Below are 19,358 nucleotides of genomic sequence, written 5' to 3'. Positions count from 1 at the left end.
TTGCTTGGTAAACACTAGTGTGGTTTCTCAGGGCTTTACAAATGCTCATCCAATTAATTCTCATATCATTACCACAGACAGTTACAACCAGTGATACTAACTGTATTCATTATTTTAGATTTTATTTTCAACAGCATCTTCCGCATCATTATAAGTGCGGTGTGTGTAGAGGTCAGAGGACAACTTTTGCGCGTAGATTCTCTCCTTCCACCATGGGATCCAGGGAAGAACTCAAGCTGTCAGGCTTTCTCTGCAAGTGTCTTTAACCACTGAGCCATCTAGCAAGCCCCAATCATGCTCATTGTTATAGTCATTTTGTAGATGACAAAGTTGACAGTTTTATTGTCTAAACATTTGTGACAACGGTTGCACAGTGATGGGACAGAAAACAATGGCCCCTAGATAGATGACAGGCAGAATGCTGTTATAACTCCGGTTGAGAGAAGACTGCCACACAGGGTGCCACCCAAGGGGATGGGTAACAGTGAGCTGGAACTGGAGTAGGCAGCTTCGAGGTGGCAAGCAGGGTGAGCCTGGCTGGGTTTGTCAGGCTTCTTCCAGGTTGGATATTTTGATGATCCTGGAAGCTCAAAAGAGAAGGGACCACATTCTTAAGTGTTTGACATCTCTCAGTCAGGCATGCAATGTAAGCCAGTGTTGTATTAGAACCCAGTAAGAGAAATAGCAAACTGTCTCCAAAGAAGAGTTGAAATATTTTTAATCATGATTCCCAAGCCAGTCAAAGCAGCTCTTATGAAATATTGTCTTGAAAGGTCCAGGAACACACGGATCACTCACTGGTAAGAGCAGAGACAGAATTCTGCCTTAGACAGTTTCGTTCCAGAGTCCACAGCAGCAGAGAGAACAAGGTAAGGTTAGAGAGGTATCTGAGAGCCACACAGAGAGGCACTGGGCTTTCTTTAGTCAGAGGAAACATTGTCAGAGAGGAGCACAGATGGGTGGCAGGGACAAGGACAAGGTTGTCCAAGAAGGCTATGTGGCTAAAAGAAAGAAACTCCATGGCTCTGCCATCTTTTATATCCACACAGCTGTTTTGTAATGTTTTGTGGCTCCAAAACATAGGATTTGTCTTGCTACATCGGGAAAAGGCCAGAAAAATGTAGATGTGGTTTTTACAGACAAAGGAAAGGGACTTTTATAAATAAGTCAGTAGCTAGCTGATGTTTAAATTTTCTCTTTAAGAAACCTTAGCACATACATCTGGGCAAAGTCCAATTATTTGTAAGGTTTGATACCTCTTTCCATCCCTTCTTCTGGTTCTTTCCTTCCCTGTTTCTGAACTCAAACTGGGAATCGTGAAAAGGTATACTCCCCTCTTTTACCATTTCAGTTTGTGCTAAACTCACATATTCATGGCGATCAAGTATTGAACACTAAGGAATCACCTATTGGCTTTGCCCTAAAATAATTAGCCTTGAGCGGGGGCGGGGGGTGGGGGAAGCACTGCAGAGCGGAGGAGGGTGAAACACACTGTTCTCTACTCGTAAAGCAGATTTTATGCCTTCTATTCTCTCCCCATCCTGCTTGCTGGTTAAGCATTTAGAAGTCAGGTCTCTTGATTCTGAAGAGCTGATTGCTGTAATAAGTGTCGGGGGTCATTTGCTGGCGACTCACCTGCTTGGTGCACAGCGTCTGAGAGAAGCTTGCTAGCACAGAGGAAACCTACTCAAGACCCTGACAGCATTTGTGGGCTGTGCCCTCATCACTCCCCTTCTAATAGTGCAATAGTGGATTTGAAATATTAGATAAAAGAGAGTTTTTTTTAAGTACAGGTAAATCAGAGGAAACTAAGGCATATGTCTGAGGAAAAATTACAGACTTAAGGTTGGAGAGACATGTTCTTTCCTGGTGTTTGAATTTGCAATATCTGTTAATCCCTATATGAACTGTAGACTGTGTTTAAAAGATCAATAAGAACTAGAGATAAGGGTTTTGTTGCCTGTGCCCTGGACTTCTCATTGCCTGACCCTACCTACCCTTAGGGGTTGGAGGTGAGGTGTGGCAGAGTCAACAACACAGAAACACTGCAGCCAGCTCATCTGAACACTGCTGCAAACTATTTTAATACCCTCCACCGAGCCCCACTGGTCCCAAGAAAGCATCTCTTCTAAACAGTAGTTCCCGATTGGCTGGCACTGTCGAACCAGCAATCCTTGGTCTCTCAGGCAGTCCTCAATTAGGTCCTCCAGCAGGAGATGTTTTTCCCACTTCGCAGCCCCTGTGTTTACATAGAGGTAGCCCTGTCATTCCTGCTATGGGGTTTAAATGGATAGAAAGTCAAAGAATAGTTCTCCTCAGTAACTGAAATTTCTAGCAAGGCAGAATACTGAAGATGGGTTAAAACTAAATAAAAGACCCGTTGTATCGCTGAACCATGTTCAAAGGCAAAGAAAAAATATTACCTAAGCATTCCTAAGCTGTAAATGTATGCAGATGTTTCTAACCTATCATGGCTCCACTTGTGAGTTTTACCTTTAACATGGCATGGAGAAATATGCATTCTGAATTCTCGGTTTTCTTGGGCTACCAATATGCTATGGGTTTCTCTCTGTGCAGCTTCAGTGGTCAGCCTCCGCATCTGAAGGCCAAACACTTGCTTCTCCTAAGCTCATGTGTCTGTGTGTGTTACAATGGGTTTGAGGGAGGTAAATGAGTTAAATACCATCAGTAGAGGAGCACTGACTTCCCAAGCATAAGGTAAGGTCTGCCAAATTCTTGGGACCGCTGCATTAACAGTGAAATCTGCTTGGCCATTGTCTTTGTGTTCAGATCTTAAAGCAGAGTCCACACTTAGGTTACTCACAGTATTATTGGTGCTAATTAGTTTGCCATGACTTCTTGTGAAATTGTTGGGAAATTGAGATAAGCTATAGACTGTAAACAGCTTGTGTTTATTATAACTGTTAAAATGTACAGATTACAAACATTCCTTACAGGAGTCTTTTTTGTGTTTTGAATTGAGCAAAGAATCATCATGAACCTTTTGGTATTTATTGATATTCAGAGGGGAAATTAAATAGTCTTCGATGTATATGACATTTGAAGAAAATGTAGAGTCTATTATGTTCCTATTAAAGAAGTATGGAACAAAAGGTGAGTTTATAAGTTATACAGTTTACAAAGAGAATAGGCTCTCCCGAACATAAAAGAAAGAAAACAATCTGCAATAGAAAGGGGAAAAAAAGACAACCAGAAAAAAGAAAGTTATAGTGCAGGGATCAATGAAGCTAAATTTTTTTCTTCAAAAAGCCTTGAGGAGGTCATAGATCTGCGGCGTGACGAGTTAAGACAAAGAGGGAAGCTACAGATAATATTAAGAATGAAACAGGGCAAAACTGCCTCAGACAAGTTTAAAATTATATCAGAAGAGCAAGATCATAACAGCTTTGAAAACAAAGCACTGAAAAGGGTCAGACTTATAGAAAGCTTCAGCTGCATCATGAGCAGTAAGATAGAAAATGTCTGCCTTGCTTGTTCTGTCCCTAGTTCCTGTCATGGATTAGGGTTAACATGGCAGTTAGGATATGGTCCCTAAAGCTCATGTGTTAGAAACTTAATCCCCATGGCAACATCATTGAGATGTGGGTCCTTTCAGAGCTGACTGAGCTGTGGGGGTAAAAGAGATGAAAGCTGTTACCGAGTGAGGGGCTAATTATCATGAGAATAGCTTCCCGTACGTGATGAATTTCCCCCTTCCCCTCCCCTCCTCCTGCCTTCTGCCATGATTGACATAGCATGAAGGCACTCAATGGATTTGGGCCTCTGGTCTTGAGCTTTCCAGCTTCCAAGACTATATGAAATTAATCTCCTTTTTTAAATAAATTATCCAGTCTCAGGTAGTCTATCATAACAACACAGAATGAACTAATACAATCACATAAATCAAGACACGGCAACCGTGGGTATTTTAGTGTATTTATTTTAAAATATTGTTCATTTATTTAAAAATGTTAAACTTTAATAACGAGATACCTTTCCAGATACTCATAAATATGACAAAAATAACCCCAGGATAAGCAGCATTTACTTTGCCGTTCTTAAAAAGTAGAACCGTGTGGATTTGAAAGCAGCTAATCTTATCTAAATTCCCTGACAATGAAATGAACAATGTGCTCTTCCCACAGCTGTGGCTTTCTGGAGGACAAAGGCAGAGATTTTTCCAGCAATTCTTCCAGGCTAGGATCCTCGATATATGAATTTGATGTTATCAGTAAAGACTAAAATAACATTATTATCTGATGATGTTACTAATCAAAATTAATAATTGCTGGCAAGGGTTTAAGACACCAATTTCCTGGCACATTGAAAGGCATAGAAATGGGGAAAAGAAGACAGTGTGAAATGCTGAGAGGCCCGATTTCTGACCGCAGACTTCATAAGAAAACATAAACCACAACTCCAGACTCTAAATGAAGCAGATGACCCACAGGTTCTTTGCCATAGTAGAAAAAAAATCTTCCTTTGAGGAAATAATTTTTCAAAAACACTTCATGGATACATGAAATATAAAGATAAAATCATAAAAAACTAAAGCCCCATGATAAGTAGCATCTACTTTGTCATTTTTAATGCTTAAAAAGTAAAACTGTGTGAATTTTAAAGCAGTGCATATACATACATATACACATTATACATTCATATACACATGTATATATACACATATTCACATACATGCATATACATATATATGTATACATATACATACATGCATACACACATGCATATACATATATACATAATATACACTATGTATACAAATATACACACATACATACACACATGTACATACATGCCTACATATACACACATATATTCATATACACATATAAATACATATACATATGCATTCACATACATGTATAATATGCACACACATACACACCAGACACATACGCATGTGTATATACATATGCACATATATGCATATATAAATACACATGTACATAGATTCATGCACACATATAAACATATACACATACATACTTATACATGCACACATACATGCATGCATACAGATACACACTCATATATAATTATACATGCACGTATACATGTACATGCTGTGTATGTAGGAAAGGTTTTTGTTGCTATCTCAAGTGGAAGTTCTCCAGGATTCCTTGTCTTCATTTTTCCAGGCTATTATTAAGTATTTTTTCTAGGTTTGTATGCAGGTATGTAAAGGAACAGAGGAAGTTCTGAAGTTCTGGAAGAATACATACCAATTTTTCAGTATTCATAGCTCTGCTAGTGAAGAGGGTATTTTGAGTGTGTGTGGTGTTGACTAGGCAGTTTTCAAATACCCTGCAAAACACTAACCTATGATTAAATACTAACATGCAGCCTTATAATCTTAAAATAAAAAGGTACGAAGTGTGGACAACTAAATGAAAACTCTAAACAGCCTCTTGGAAAGTTTCTTCACGATGTTGCAGACAAGGCTTTATTGAGTCACCTTAATTTGGTAAAATTTCTTCCACCATTTTTCAATAGCAGTTATGCATTACTGTATAAGAGATTGAATGATAGACAAATATATCTTGTGGTGCTTGGGGTGGACTGGAAGAGAGAGACACTAATCAAACTGTCATACAAATGAAAAAAAGACAACAAATAAAGCAAATAAAGATTGCAAATAAAGCAAGCCTGGTAAGTAATGTATACTCTCTCACCACATGCTGCCCTCTGCTGTGCGCATGTGACTAGATCCTCCCAGGCCTGTGGACCTCCGTGCCTCCGGAACTGTGAGTCAACACACCACTGCTTACAGTTTACTTGAACTGCGGTGCTACAGCAGCACAGAACAGACTAAGACGCACGCGAAGGAATTTTCTGGTTTGAAAAGTTAAGATTAAGGAAGAAAACCCTATTTATAGTGAGACTTCTTTTTTCTGGAACAAAAAATGAAGGAAAATAATGCAAAAAAACCTTCAGCACAGACATTGTTATCTCTTCTTTTTTTTTTTTATTAACTTGAGTATTTCTTATATACATTTCGAGTGTTATTCCCTTTCCCGGTTTCCGGGCAAACATCCCCCTCCCCCCTCCCCTTCCTTATGGGTATTCCCCTCCCAACCCTCTCCCCATTGCCGCCCTCCCCCCAACAGTCTAGTTCACTGGGGGTTCAGTCTTAGCAGGACCCAGGGCTTCCACTTCCACTGGTGCTCTTACTAGGATATGCTACCTATGAGGTCAGAGTCCAGGGTCAGTCCATGTATAGTCTTTAGGTAGTGGCTTAGTCCCTGGAAGCTCTGGTTGCTTGGCATTGTTGTACATATGGGGTCTCGAGCCCCTTCAAGCTCTTTAAGTTCTTTCTCTGATTCCTTCAACGGGGGTTCTATTCTCAGTTCAGTGGTTTGCTGCTGGCATTCGCCTCTGTATTTACTGTATTCTGGCTGTGTCTCTCAGGAGCGATCTACATCTGGCTCCTGTCGGCCTGCACTTCTTTGCTTCATCCATCTTGTCTAATTGGGTGGCTGTATATGTATGGGCCACATGTGGGGCAGGCTCTGAATGGGTGTTACTTCAGTCTCTGTTTTAATCTTTGCCTCTCTCTTCCCTGCCAAGGGTATTCTTGTTCCCCTTTTAAAGAAGGCGTGAAACATTCACATTTTGATCATCCGTCTTGAGTTTCATTTGTTCTAGGCATCTAGGGTAATTCAAGCATTTGGGCTAATAGCCACTTATCAATGAGTGCATACCATGTATGTCTTTCTGTGATTGGGTTAGCTCACTCAGAATGATATTTTCCAGTTCCAACCATTTGCCTACGAATTTCATGAAGTCGTTGTTTTTGATAGCTGAGTAATACTCCATTGTGTAGATGTACCACATTTTCTGTATCCATTCCTCTGTTGAAGGGCATCTGGGTTCTTTCCAGCTTCTGGCTATTATAAATAAGGCTGCTATGAACATAGTGGAGCACGTGTCTTTTTTATATGTTGGGGCATCTTTTGGGTATATGCCCAAGAGAGGTATAGCTGGATCCTCAGGCAGTTCAATGTCCAATTTTCTGAGGAACCTCCAGACTGATTTCCAGAATGGTTGTACCAGTCTGCAATCCCACCAACAATGGAGGAGTGTTCCTCTTTCTCCACATCCTCGCCAGCATCTGCTGTCACCTGAGTTTTTGATCTTAGCCATTCTCACTGGTGTGAGGTGAAATCTCAGGGTTGTTTTGATTTGCATTTCCCTTATGCCTAAAGATGTTGAACATTTCTTTAGGTGTTTCTCAGCCATTCGGCATTCCTCAGCTGTGAATTCTTTGTTTAGCTCTGAACCCCATCTTTTAATAGGGTTATTTGTCTCCCTGCGGTCTAACTTCTTGAGTTCTTTGTATATTTTGGATATAAGGCCTCTATCTGTTGTAGGATTGGTAAAGATCTTTTCCCAATCTGTTGGTTGCCGTTTTGTCCTAACCACAGTGTCCTTTGCCTTACAGAAGCTTTGCAGTTTTATGAGATCCCATTTGTTGATTCTTGATCTTAGAGCATAAGCCATTGGTGTTTTGTTCAGGAAATTTTTTCCAGTGCCCATGTGTTCCAGATGCTTCCCTAGTTTTTCTTCTATTAGTTTGAGTGTGTCTGGTTTGATGTGGAGGTCCTTGATCCGCTTGGACTTAAGCTTTGTACAGGGTGATAAGCATGGATCAATCTGCATTCTTCTACATATTGACCTCCAGTTGAACCAGCACCATTTGCTGAAAATGCTATCTTTTTTCCATTGGATGGTTTTGGCTCCTTTGTCAAAAATCAAGTGACCATAGGTGTGTGGGTTCATTTCTGGGTCTTCAATTCTATTCCATTGGTCTATCTGTCTATCTCTGTACCAATACCATGCAGTTTTTATCACTATTGCTCTGTAATACTGCTTTAGTTCAGGGATAGTGATTCCCCCTGAAGTCCTTTTATTGTTGAGGATAGTTTTAGCTATCCTGGGTTTTTTGTTATTCCAGATGAACTTGCAAATTGTTCTGTCTAACTCTTTGAAGAATTGGATTGGTATTTTGATGGGGATTGCATTGAATCTGTAGATCGCTTTTGGTAAAATGGCCATTTTTACTATATTAATCCTGCCAATCCATGAGCATGGGAGATTTTCCATCTTCTGAGGTCTTCTTCAATTTCTTTCTTCAGTGTCTTGAAGTTCTTATTGTACAGATCTTTTACTTGCTTGGTTAAAGTCACACCGAGGTACTTTATATTATTTGGGTCTATTATGAAGGGTGTCGTTTCCCTAATTTCTTTTTCGTCTTGTTTCTCTTTTGTATAGAGGAAGGCTACTGATTTATTTGAGTTAATTTTATACCCAGCCACTTTGCTGAAGTTGTTTATCAGCTTTGGTAGTTCTCTGGTGGAACTTTTGGGATCACTTAAATATACTATCATATCATCTGCAAATAGTGATATTTTGACTTCTTCTTTTCCGATCTGTATGCCCTTGACCTCCTTTTGTTGTCTGATTGCTCTGGCTAGAACTTCAAGAACTATATTGAATAAGTAGGGAGAGAGTGGGCAGCCTTGTCTCGTCCCTGATTTTAGTGGGATTGCTTCAAGTTTCTCTCCATTTAGTTTAATGTTAGCAACTGGTTTGCTGTATATGGCTTTTACTATGTTTAGGCATGGGCCTTGAATTCCTATTCTTTCCAGGACTTTTATCATGAAGAGGTGTTGAATTTTGTCAAATGCTTTCTCAGCATCTAATGAAATGATCATGTGGTTTTGTTCTTTCAGTTTGTTAATATAATGGATCACGTTGATGGTTTTCCGTATATTAAACCATCCCTGCATGCCTGGGATGAAGCCTACTTGTTCACGGTGGATGATTGTTTTGTTGTGCTCTTGGATTCGGTTTGCCAGAATTTTATTGAGCATTTTTGCATCGACATTCATAAGGGAAATTGGTCTGAAGTTCTCTTTCTTTGTTGTGTCTTTGTGTGGTTTAGGTATAAGAGTAATTGTGGCTTCATAGAAGGAATTCGGTAGTGATCCATCTGTTTCAATTTTGTGGAATATTTTGGATAATATTGGTATGAGGTCTTCTATGAAGGTCTGATAGAATTCTGCACTAAACCTGTCTGGACCTGGGCTCTTTTTGGTTGGGAGACCTTTAATGACTGCTTCTATTTCCTTAGGAGTTATGGGGTTGTTTAACTGGTTTATCTGTTCCTGATTTAACTTTGGTACCTGGTATCTGTCTAGGAAATTGTCCATTTCCTGCAGATTTCAAGTTTTGTTGAATATAGGCTTTTATAGTAAGATCTGATGATTTTTTGAATTTCCTCTGAATCTGTAGTTATGTCTCCTTTTTCATTTCTGATTTTTTTAATTTGGACACACTCTCTGTGTCCTCTCGTTACTCTGGGTAAGGGTTTATCTATCTTGTTGATTTTCTCAAAGAACCAACTTTTGGTTCTGTTGATTCTTTCTATGGTCCTTTTTGTTTCTACTTGGTTAATTTCAGCTCTGAGTTTGATTATTTCCTGCCTTCTACTCCTCCTGGGCGTATTTGCTTCTTTTTGTTCTAGAGCTTTTCGGTGTGCTGTCAAGCTGCTGACATATGCTCTTTCCTGTTTCTTTCTGCAGGCACTCAGAGCTATGAATTTTCCTCTTAGCACAGCTTTCATTGTGTCCCATAAGTTTGGGTATGTTATACCTTCATTTTCATTAAATTCTAAAAAGTCTTTAATTTCTTTCTTTATTTCTTCCTTGACCAGGTTATCATTGAGTAGAGCATTGTTCAATTTCCACGTATATATGGGCATTCTTCCCTTATTGTCATTGAAGACCAGTTTTAGGCCGTGGTGGTCCGATAGCACGCATGGGATTATTTCTATCTTTCTGTACCTGTTGAGGCCCGTTATTTGACCAATTATATGGTCAATTTTGGAGAAAGTACCATGAGGAGCTGAGAAGAAGGTATATCCTTTTGCTTTAGGATAGAATGTTCTATAAATATCCGTTAAGTCCATTTGGCTCATGACTTCTCTTAGTCTGTCTACGTCTCTGTTTAATTTCTGTTTCCATGATCTGTCCATTGATGAGAGTGGGGTGTTGAAATCTCCTACTATTATTGTGTGAGGTGCAATGTGTGTTTTGAGCTTTAGTAAGGTTTCTTTTACGTATGTAGGTGCCCTTGTATTTGGGGCATAGATATTTAGGATTGAGAGTTCATCTTGGTGGATTTTTCCTTTGATGAATATGAAGTGTCCTTCCTTATCTTTTTTGATGACTTTTAGTTGAAAATTGATTTTATCTGATATTAGAATGGCTACTCCAGCTTGCTTCTTCTGACCATTTGCTTGGAAAGTTGTTTTCCAGCCTTTCACTCTGAGGTAGTGTCTGTCTTTGTCTCTGAGGTGTGTTTCCTGTAGGCAGCAGAATGCAGGGTCCTTGTTGCATATCCAGTTTGTTAATCTATGTCTTTTTATTGGGGAGTTGAGGCCATTGATGTTGAGAGATATTAAGGAATAGTGATTATTGCTTCCTGTTATGTTCATATTTGGATGTGAGGTTATGTTTGTTTGCTTTTCTTCTCTTTGTTTTGTTGCCAAGACGATTAGTTTCTTGCTTCTTCTAGGGTATAGCTTGCCTCCTTATGTTGGGCTTTACCATTTATTACCCTTTGTAGTGCTGGATTTGTTGAAAGATATTGTGTAAATTTGGTTTTGTCATGGAATATCTTGGTTTCTCCATGTACGTTAATTCAGAGTTTTGCAGGATACAGTAACCTGGGCTGGCATTTGTGTTCTCTTAGGGTCTGTATGACATCAGTCCAGGATCTTCTGGCCTTCATACTTTCTGGCGAAAAGTCTGGTGTGATTCTGATAGGTCTGCCTTTATATGTTACTTGACCTTTTTCCCTTACTGCTTTTAATATTCTTTCTTTATTTTGTGCGTTTGGTGTTTTGACTAATTATGTGACGGGAGGTGTTTCTTTTCTGGTCCAATCTATTTGGAGTTCTGTAGGCTTCTTGTATGCCTGTGGGTATCTCTTTTTTTAGGTTAGGGAAGTTTTCTTCTATGATTTTGTTGAAGATATTTACTGGTCCTTTGAGCTGGGAGTCTTCACTCTCTTCTATACCTATTATCCTTAGGTTTGATCTTCTCATTGAGTCCTGGATTTCCTGTATGTTTTGGACCAGTAGCTTTTTCCGCTTTACATTATCTTTGACAGTTGAGTCAATGATTTCTATGGAATCTTCTGCTCCTGAGATTCTCTCTTCCATGTCCTGTATTCTGTTGGTGAAGCTTGTATCTACTGCTCTTTGTCTCTTCTTTTGGTTTTTTATATCCAGGGTCGTTTCCATGTGTTCTTTCTTGATTGCTTCTATTTCCATTTTTAATTCCTTCAACTGTTTGTGTTTTCCTGGAATTCTTTCAGGAATTTTTGTGACTCCTCTGTATGGGCTTCTACTTGTTTATTTATGATTTCCTGGAATTCTTTCAGGGATTTTTGTGTCTCCTCTCTATGGGCTTCTACTTGTTTAATTATATTTTCCTGGAATTATTTCAGGCATTTTTGTGATTCCTCTCTGTAGGCTTCTACTTGTTCTCTAAAGGAGTTCTTCACGTCTTTCTTGAAGTCCTCCAGCATCATGATCAAATATGATTTTGAAACTAGATCTTGCTTTTCTGGTGTGTTTGGATATTCCATGTTTGTTTTGGTGGGAGAATTGGGCTCCGATGGTGCCATGTAGTCTTGGTTTCTGTTGCTTGGGTTCCTGCGCTTGCCTCTCGCCATCAGATTATCTCTAGTGTTACTTTGTTCTGCTATTTCTGACAGTGGCTAGACTGCCCTATAAGCCTGTGTGTCAGGAGTGCTGTAGACCTGTTTTCCTGTTTTCTTTCAGCCTGTTATGGCGACAGAGTGTTCTGCTTTCGGGCGTGTAGTTTTTCTTCTCTACAGGTCTTCAGCTGTTCCTGTGGGCCTGTGTCTTGAGTTCACCAGACAGGTCACTTGCAGCAGAAAAGTTGGTCTTACCTGTGGTCCTGAGGCTCAAGTTCGCTCGCGGGGTGCTGCCCAAGAGCTCTCCTCGGCGGCAGCAACCAGGAAGATCTGTGCCGCCATTTCCGGGAGCTTCAGTGCACCAGGGTTCCAGATGGCGTTTGGTGTTTTCCTCTGGCATCTGAGATGTGTGTGCAGAGTGCAGTCTCTTCTGGTTTCCCAGGCGTGTCTGCCTCTCTGAGGGTTTAGCTCTCCCTCCCACGGGATTTGGGTGCAGAGAACTGTTTATCCGGTCTGTTTCCTTCAGGTTCCGGCGGTGTCTCAGACACAGTGGTCCTGCCGCTCCTGGGCCCTCCCCCACGGGAACCCAGAGGCCTTATATAGTTTCCTCTTGGGCCAGGGATGTGGGCAGGGGTGGGCAGTGTTGGTGGTCTCTTCCGCTCTGCAGCCTCAGGAGTACCCACCTGACTAGGAGGTGGGGTCTCTCCCCCACGGTGTCTGGGAGCAGAGAGCTGCTGCGGGCTGGGATCCGCGGGTGTGGCTTGTTATCTCTTCTTAATGAATGTGAATAACAGACGCTCTTAGGAATGAGCGAAATCCTTGTCTACAGGCACTGTCAGCAAGCTAAAATGTTAATTTAAGGCATCTCTAATGGTACTTAGAAATAAAACAGGAAACCACTGCCTCGTCATTGTGCCCACAAGGTAACTAAAGCAGGCTAAAAGCCCAGCACCTCTGCCTTCCTTCTGTGTCCATCTTCTTTACTTTGGGTCCGTTATTTGCTTGACTCTGCTCATAGGTGCATTGGTCACTCAGGCAGTGTTGATCTGGGAACTAGTGGTGCCCAACCTATCTCAACTCCCTTCAAAGCTGAAGGCACCAAGAGACGAGGAACTGGACACCTCACTGTCAGCTTTCACAAAATCCCACTCTGGACCTTCAAAGGGCAACATAGTCAATGACCGTTGTTGTAAACTTTCAGTCCCCTTGAACCCCAGGAACAGCAATACTTTGCAGACCACCCTCTCCCAAGCAGGAACAATCATCTTCTGAGAACCAGCTTACATCCTGCAATAACAGCTTTGTAGAACCGGAACTGAGGTAATGGTCAACCAGACCAAGCTGGAGCAAGACGGTTTAATCATGGATTCCTCTTGCCCTATCCCAGATTTCCTCTATCCAATGCTAAAGTCATGTCAATGACCCTGATGATGGACTTGAGATCTCAAGACCCTTTATCTGTTCCTTTTTTAAGGTGGTGACACTGGTCAAATCTCTTTCCCTGCCTTTCGCTATTACTCAGCTCTGAGATTGGTCTACTGGAATGGGTCACAGTAGTCTGATGGGCATTTGCCCTAAAACCCAGCATTATATCTAATAGGCTCCTTACTCTGAATACTAAGAATGAGACATATAGTTTTAAATAATATCATTTTTCCCATTATTCTCCACCTAAACAACCATGAAATAAGTACTTAAGACATATTTGTTTCCTCAGAACCCATGTAAGTTAGGTGGGAGTGACAGCCTATCTTTAATTTCAGGACTCAGAAGACAGAAACAGGGAAATCGCAGGAAGAAGTGGACTAGTCAGAGCAACTAGATTAGTGAAATCAGTGAGCTCTGGGTTTGATTGAGAGTCCCTGCCTTAGTGAGAGCTATCAAAGAAGACTCCCAATGTCAACTTTGGACTTCCATGTGCATGTGCACCTGCATTCTCATATGTGAACATATCTCATACCTATATGTGAGGTCTCCACATGCATGTCCACTTACGTATACTTTGGCAGGCATGCATGCATGCATAGATGAAAAAGATGAAGAAAGGAAATGTGCGAGGATGGCTGTTTCTGTTTCTGGTTGCCACAGTCCTGTGTCCTGGAATCAGAATGCAGTGCAGTGACGGTAGTAATCTGCTGCTGCTGCTGCTGCTGCTGCTGCTGCTGCTGCTGCTGCTGCTGCCACCACTGCTGTTAGCTTAGTTGTTAGGAAGAGATAAACAAAGTGGGAAATACAGCCATTTTCTCGGGTCAGCTCTCTGTAGTTAGTAAAAATGCCTCCTGTGTTGACAATACTTTTTCTTGTCAGTGTTTGGAAGCTGTAGGTGTAAGTGTCTTAGATAAGCTTTAGGGGGGATTGCATAGGATGCTATTCAAAGTCCATCTCTTTTACATAGGAAAGAATGTACTACCCAGTATAGAGTTTTGGCTATGAAAGATCCTGGCACTATAGAGCTCAACATGCTCACAGTCCAGTGTGCAGGAGAAGGTGGGGCAGGTAGGTGGTCTTAGGTTAGTGGAAACCCTTGGCATCACTAGGGGATGAAGGAAAGGTGAACAGCACCAGCTCTCATACTGGGATGCAGACTGGGCAGGGCAAAGGGACTAAGGAAGGCTGATAATCAGCCTAAGCTCCAGGCTCAAGTATTGGCTTACATCAGGGACATTGTTGATACTTGGTTCCCCAGAGGAAGTAACTTTTATAAATCTGTGAGCTCCTACAGACTGTGAGAGGGAACTGTGTTGTATGTTCGTGTACTTGAACACACACATACGATTATGCATATTTGTATGTGTATATTAAGATATGGGTGGTGAATACAGGTAAAGGTGAGTTCTTGCAGCTAGCGGTTACCTTCTGATGTATTGGGAAGGCTGGTCTCACTCAGTTGCCTTAGCTGGGCAGAGCTACATAGAGTTGAATGTTACTCCTAACCACATGGTTTCTGCTCATTTCTACGTCCACACTTGCCTTTATGTTCCTTCGATCTCCCCACCCCCTCCTGCCACCATGCTGGCACATAGCATGTAATGTACAAATTTGTAGTTATAACTGGCTAAATAACAAGGTCAAGTGTATAAAGGGAATTTCTTTTGTTTAAAAAGTGTGGTTGTCTTGGAAGACGACCGGTAAAGGAGTGGTGATTATGTTTATCTTCTGTTACTGCTGTTTTGATTCAACAAATGTAATCCTGGGTTGTCAGTGCTCCTTAAATGCACAAGATGTGTCTTACAATTTGCTGTACGAAGACAAGAATAGTTTATCTAAAGAGAAATGAGTTTCTTCTGATGATAATGTGACTTCAAGGCAACAGAACTTGAAAGGGAACCTGGGAAAGGTCTTGGGGCTATTACAGTGATGGTTATCACAGGTAGATTTCTCAAGTCAGCAGGAGCCAAAGCAAAGTGACTGATCCTGGCACAGGGTAGAATCCTTCTCGGAACCAGTGAATGGCAGAGAGCTATTCTATCTTATCTATCACGCTACAGTGAACGCTTGTTTATATACACGTGCAAGACACGGTTGATTGAACAATGCTAGATTGGTGTTTGGTTAAACACCATGACCAAAAGTAGCTAGCACTTGAATTACTGAGTCTGAAAATCCAGGGAAGATAACTGGACGAGGTTTATTGGAGCAGACCAGAATTGCAGCTAAGCTGCTCTTCCAGGTCCTTGTCAAGTCTTGGACACAGGAGTTCTGGATTCATTTAGGGAAGAAGCACCCAAACCTCTGTGTGTTCTTAACTTGTCTTTCAGATAAGGACTGTCATGATCAGAGACAGCCAACAGGGAGCATGAGATGGGCAGGCTCCTTCTGTATAGTGTGGGCCAGAAGCCACTTCTCTGAGGGCTGTGGCAAGAGATTGGGAGATGGTGGAGGGAGCCACCCATGACTGACACTCCGATTATCACCATGAACGTTCCCTCTTCGGAGGCTAGAGAAGCATCATGAAAGAACGGTTAAAACACAAGATGTGCACTCTGGACATTAACACATGGTGACAAGAGTTAACACTTTGTGTCTCAATTAGAGCCTCATTTTTTTTTTGGACTCCAGCTGCTGGCTGTGCTGTCATTAGCTAGGGGCTGACAGGGCCCCAGAGCTGAACTTATTAAGAATAAATGAACCTTGGATTCAGACCCCTTAGGGGGTTGGTTTTCCAAAGGCAGGAACAAATGAAATCTCAGCCTCCAGACTTTGCATTGTTATACTGTCTGGGTTATATTGGTCTCCAGAGAATCTATTTGTGCATTTCTAAGCTGTTTTGTCTTCTTTCCTTCTTTCCTTCTTTCCTTCTTTCCTTCTTTCCTTCTTTCCTTCCTTCCTTCCTGCCTTCCTTCCTTCCTTCCTCCCTTCCTTCCTTCCTCCCTCCCTTCCTTCCTTCCTTCCTTCCTTCCTTCCTTCCTTCCTTCCTTCCTAAGTAGGGCTTCAACTCTAAATAATCCCACTTACCCCTTTAAAAGGAAGAATGGAAGTGTATTTGTTCTCTGAGCCCTTGGTCTTGGCTGCTGATGTGACTGTGTGGCCGCAGCTTTTTGTTCTAGTTAGCGTTTGTTGAATCCAAAGCACTGATAGACTGGGAAGTTGTTGCTAGTTTTCCCACAGCGCATCAGCAAAGTGGAAGGCTAAATTCCAATTGCTGGGCTTTATTACCTTTGAAGATGGAGTCAGAAAACAGCACAGCTGGGTCCTTATCCTAAGCAAAGTCTGCAGAGAGAGTAGGGAGAGGAATCAACTTTGGGCGGCTAACTAGGGATAATTCTATCTGGAGGTAATTGTGGAGAAATGAAACTTGAACCTCCTTGAGGCTGATTTTTGTAAATAACTATACTTTATAGACTACATATCAGGGTTCACCACTTCCCAGTCAGGTGTTGTCTAAGATACAAACAGAGAAAAAAACGTAAAAAGAGTGACTGGGGGCTGAGGAAATGGCTCAGTTGGCAAAGTGCTTGCTACACTGAGTTTCTAGCCCTAGCAACACACAAAAAACTTGGGTGTGGCCATGAGTATCTGTAATCCCAGTGCTGGGGATCTGGAGGTAAGAGGATCCTGAAGGCTTGCTGCCAGCTAGTCTGGCTGAATAGGGAGCGTCAGGTTCAGTGAGAGACCCCATTTTAAAAAACAAGGTGAAGGCAACCAAGGAAAACAATTGATGGCCACATCAGGCCTCTATGCACATGGATTATGTATATGTACCCACATGCCCATATATACACATGCATATACATGAAAACACATATGAATGTATAACACACATACACACACGCACGCACACACACTCACCCACATGCACACACATGCACACACATGCACACACACTCACCCACATGCACACACACACACGCACACACACTCACCCACATGCACATACATGCACACACACGCACACACACTCACCCACATGCACACACATGCACACACACACTCATCCACATGCACACACATGCACACACACACACTCACCCACATGCACACACATGCATACACATGCACACACGTGCACACACACTCACCCACATGCACACACACGCACACACATGCACACACGCGCACACACACACGCACACATGCACACTCACCCACATGCACACACATGCACACACACACTCACCCACATGCACACATACGCACACACACTCACCCACATGCACACACATGCACACACATGCACACACGCGCACACACACACGCACACATGCACACACACACTCACCCACATGCACACACACGCACACACATGCACACACGCGCACACACTCACCCACATGCACACACATGCACACACGCACACACACTCACCCACATGCACACACAGAGAAGAACCACTGCTAGATATAGGCAGAGAGGGGCTGGGAAGAGGAGAGCATATCACAGATGCAGGGGAGTCATAGCGAGCTTTATCCCCAGTGCAGTGCAGCAGGCACAGGGGGCCAGCAAACTTCTCTACGTTGGGGTCTTTGTTGAACCTTTCGATAATTGTAATGTAATCACATATTCATACACAGCCCCACTACTAGAATGGATGTTTACATCCGAAAAGATACCCATTACAGCAGGACACCACTTCCCTGGGGAGTGCATGGCCACACGCTCACAGTTCTTTCTGTGCGTGCCCTTGCACAAGATGGTAATTTACCAAAAGAGTGTAATTATGCCATTGAAAAGTGTTTAAATTGGATCATCAGGGAAATGCTGTTGAGCCTCTCAAAATAGGCCAGGTGTGAGCATAAAGTAATGAGAATGATATTTACATTTTTATACAGAGGTACAAAACGAAAACAAGAATTCTGAACTCTGACTTCCCTCCCTCCCCAGCTTAACAGAGTAATTGAAGGCACAGCCCCAGATACTTACCTTACAGGCCTACAGGGTCGTTTTCTCCCTTTCGATTTATAATCCCTCTACAAGGGTTTGTAAAATTTAACACACAAACACACACACACAATTTAATACACACATATATATAATTTAATACACACACATATATAATACACACACATATATATAATTTAATACATATACACATACACAAATATATAATTTAATACACACGCACATATATATACAATTTAATACACACACATATATATAATTTAATATACACACATGCACATGTATATATAATTTAATGCACACATATATGTAATTTAATACACACACATATATAATTTAACACACACACACACACACAACTGGTGCATAGTGATTATTGACATTTCTGAGTTTAATATGAGGTTTGGTACAGGAATCCACGGTTTAATGGCCAAATAAGGCCAATGAGCAAATCTTATCTTAAATATGCATCATTTGTTTGAGATACAAATATTCAGAAACCCCTCTTCTTTGTGCTGTGAGATGTACAGTACCTCGCTGAGGATTCTAGTAGCCCTACTATGTGAAAAGATGTCCGACTGTAAATGGTGGACCCATTCATTGGTCAGCGACCCCTCATTCCCTTCCTCTCTTTTCCCCAGAATCTGGTAGTCATTCATTCACTCTGCATTTCTAGGAAACAACTACTTAGGGGCTCGTGTGTGAGTGGGGTTGTCTGCCGCTTGTTTTTATGCACTTAGCATATTTTTCCTACCATAATGATTTCCAATCCTAACAATGATGCCGCGAATGCAGTATTTCATTACTTTCATGGCTGGAGAGCATTCCACTGTGTACACGCATGTTTTATTTATCCACCCTTTGGTGGATTCTTAGGTTGATTTTATATCTTGTCTATTGTCAACAGTGTCAAAATAAACACAGAAGTACAGCTATCCCTTCAGCATATCGACTGTGCATGCCCCAGTTGTGAGGTGGCTGGATCTTAACTAGTTTTATTTTTAATTTTTTTGAGAGACTCTCATACTGTTTTTCATAATGGTTTTTAACATATATTTATAAATAGCATATACATGATTTATTTTTAATATATTCTCACCAATACTCTATCTTTCATTCTTGGGGGAGGGGTGATAGTAACTGTCTTAACGGAGGGAAATATTATCTAGTCATGATTTTGTATTTCTTTCATGCTTAGTTGTACTTTATTAATTACTTTATGAATATCCGTGTAGTTTCTTTTGAGAAATGTCTGTTCAGGTCTTCTGCGTGCT

This window comes from Rattus norvegicus, chromosome 6 (assembly GCF_036323735.1).
Source record: "Rattus norvegicus strain BN/NHsdMcwi chromosome 6, GRCr8, whole genome shotgun sequence".
In the NCBI taxonomy this organism is placed as follows: domain Eukaryota; kingdom Metazoa; phylum Chordata; class Mammalia; order Rodentia; family Muridae; genus Rattus; species Rattus norvegicus.
Note: the sequence above shows the minus strand (reverse complement) of the source record.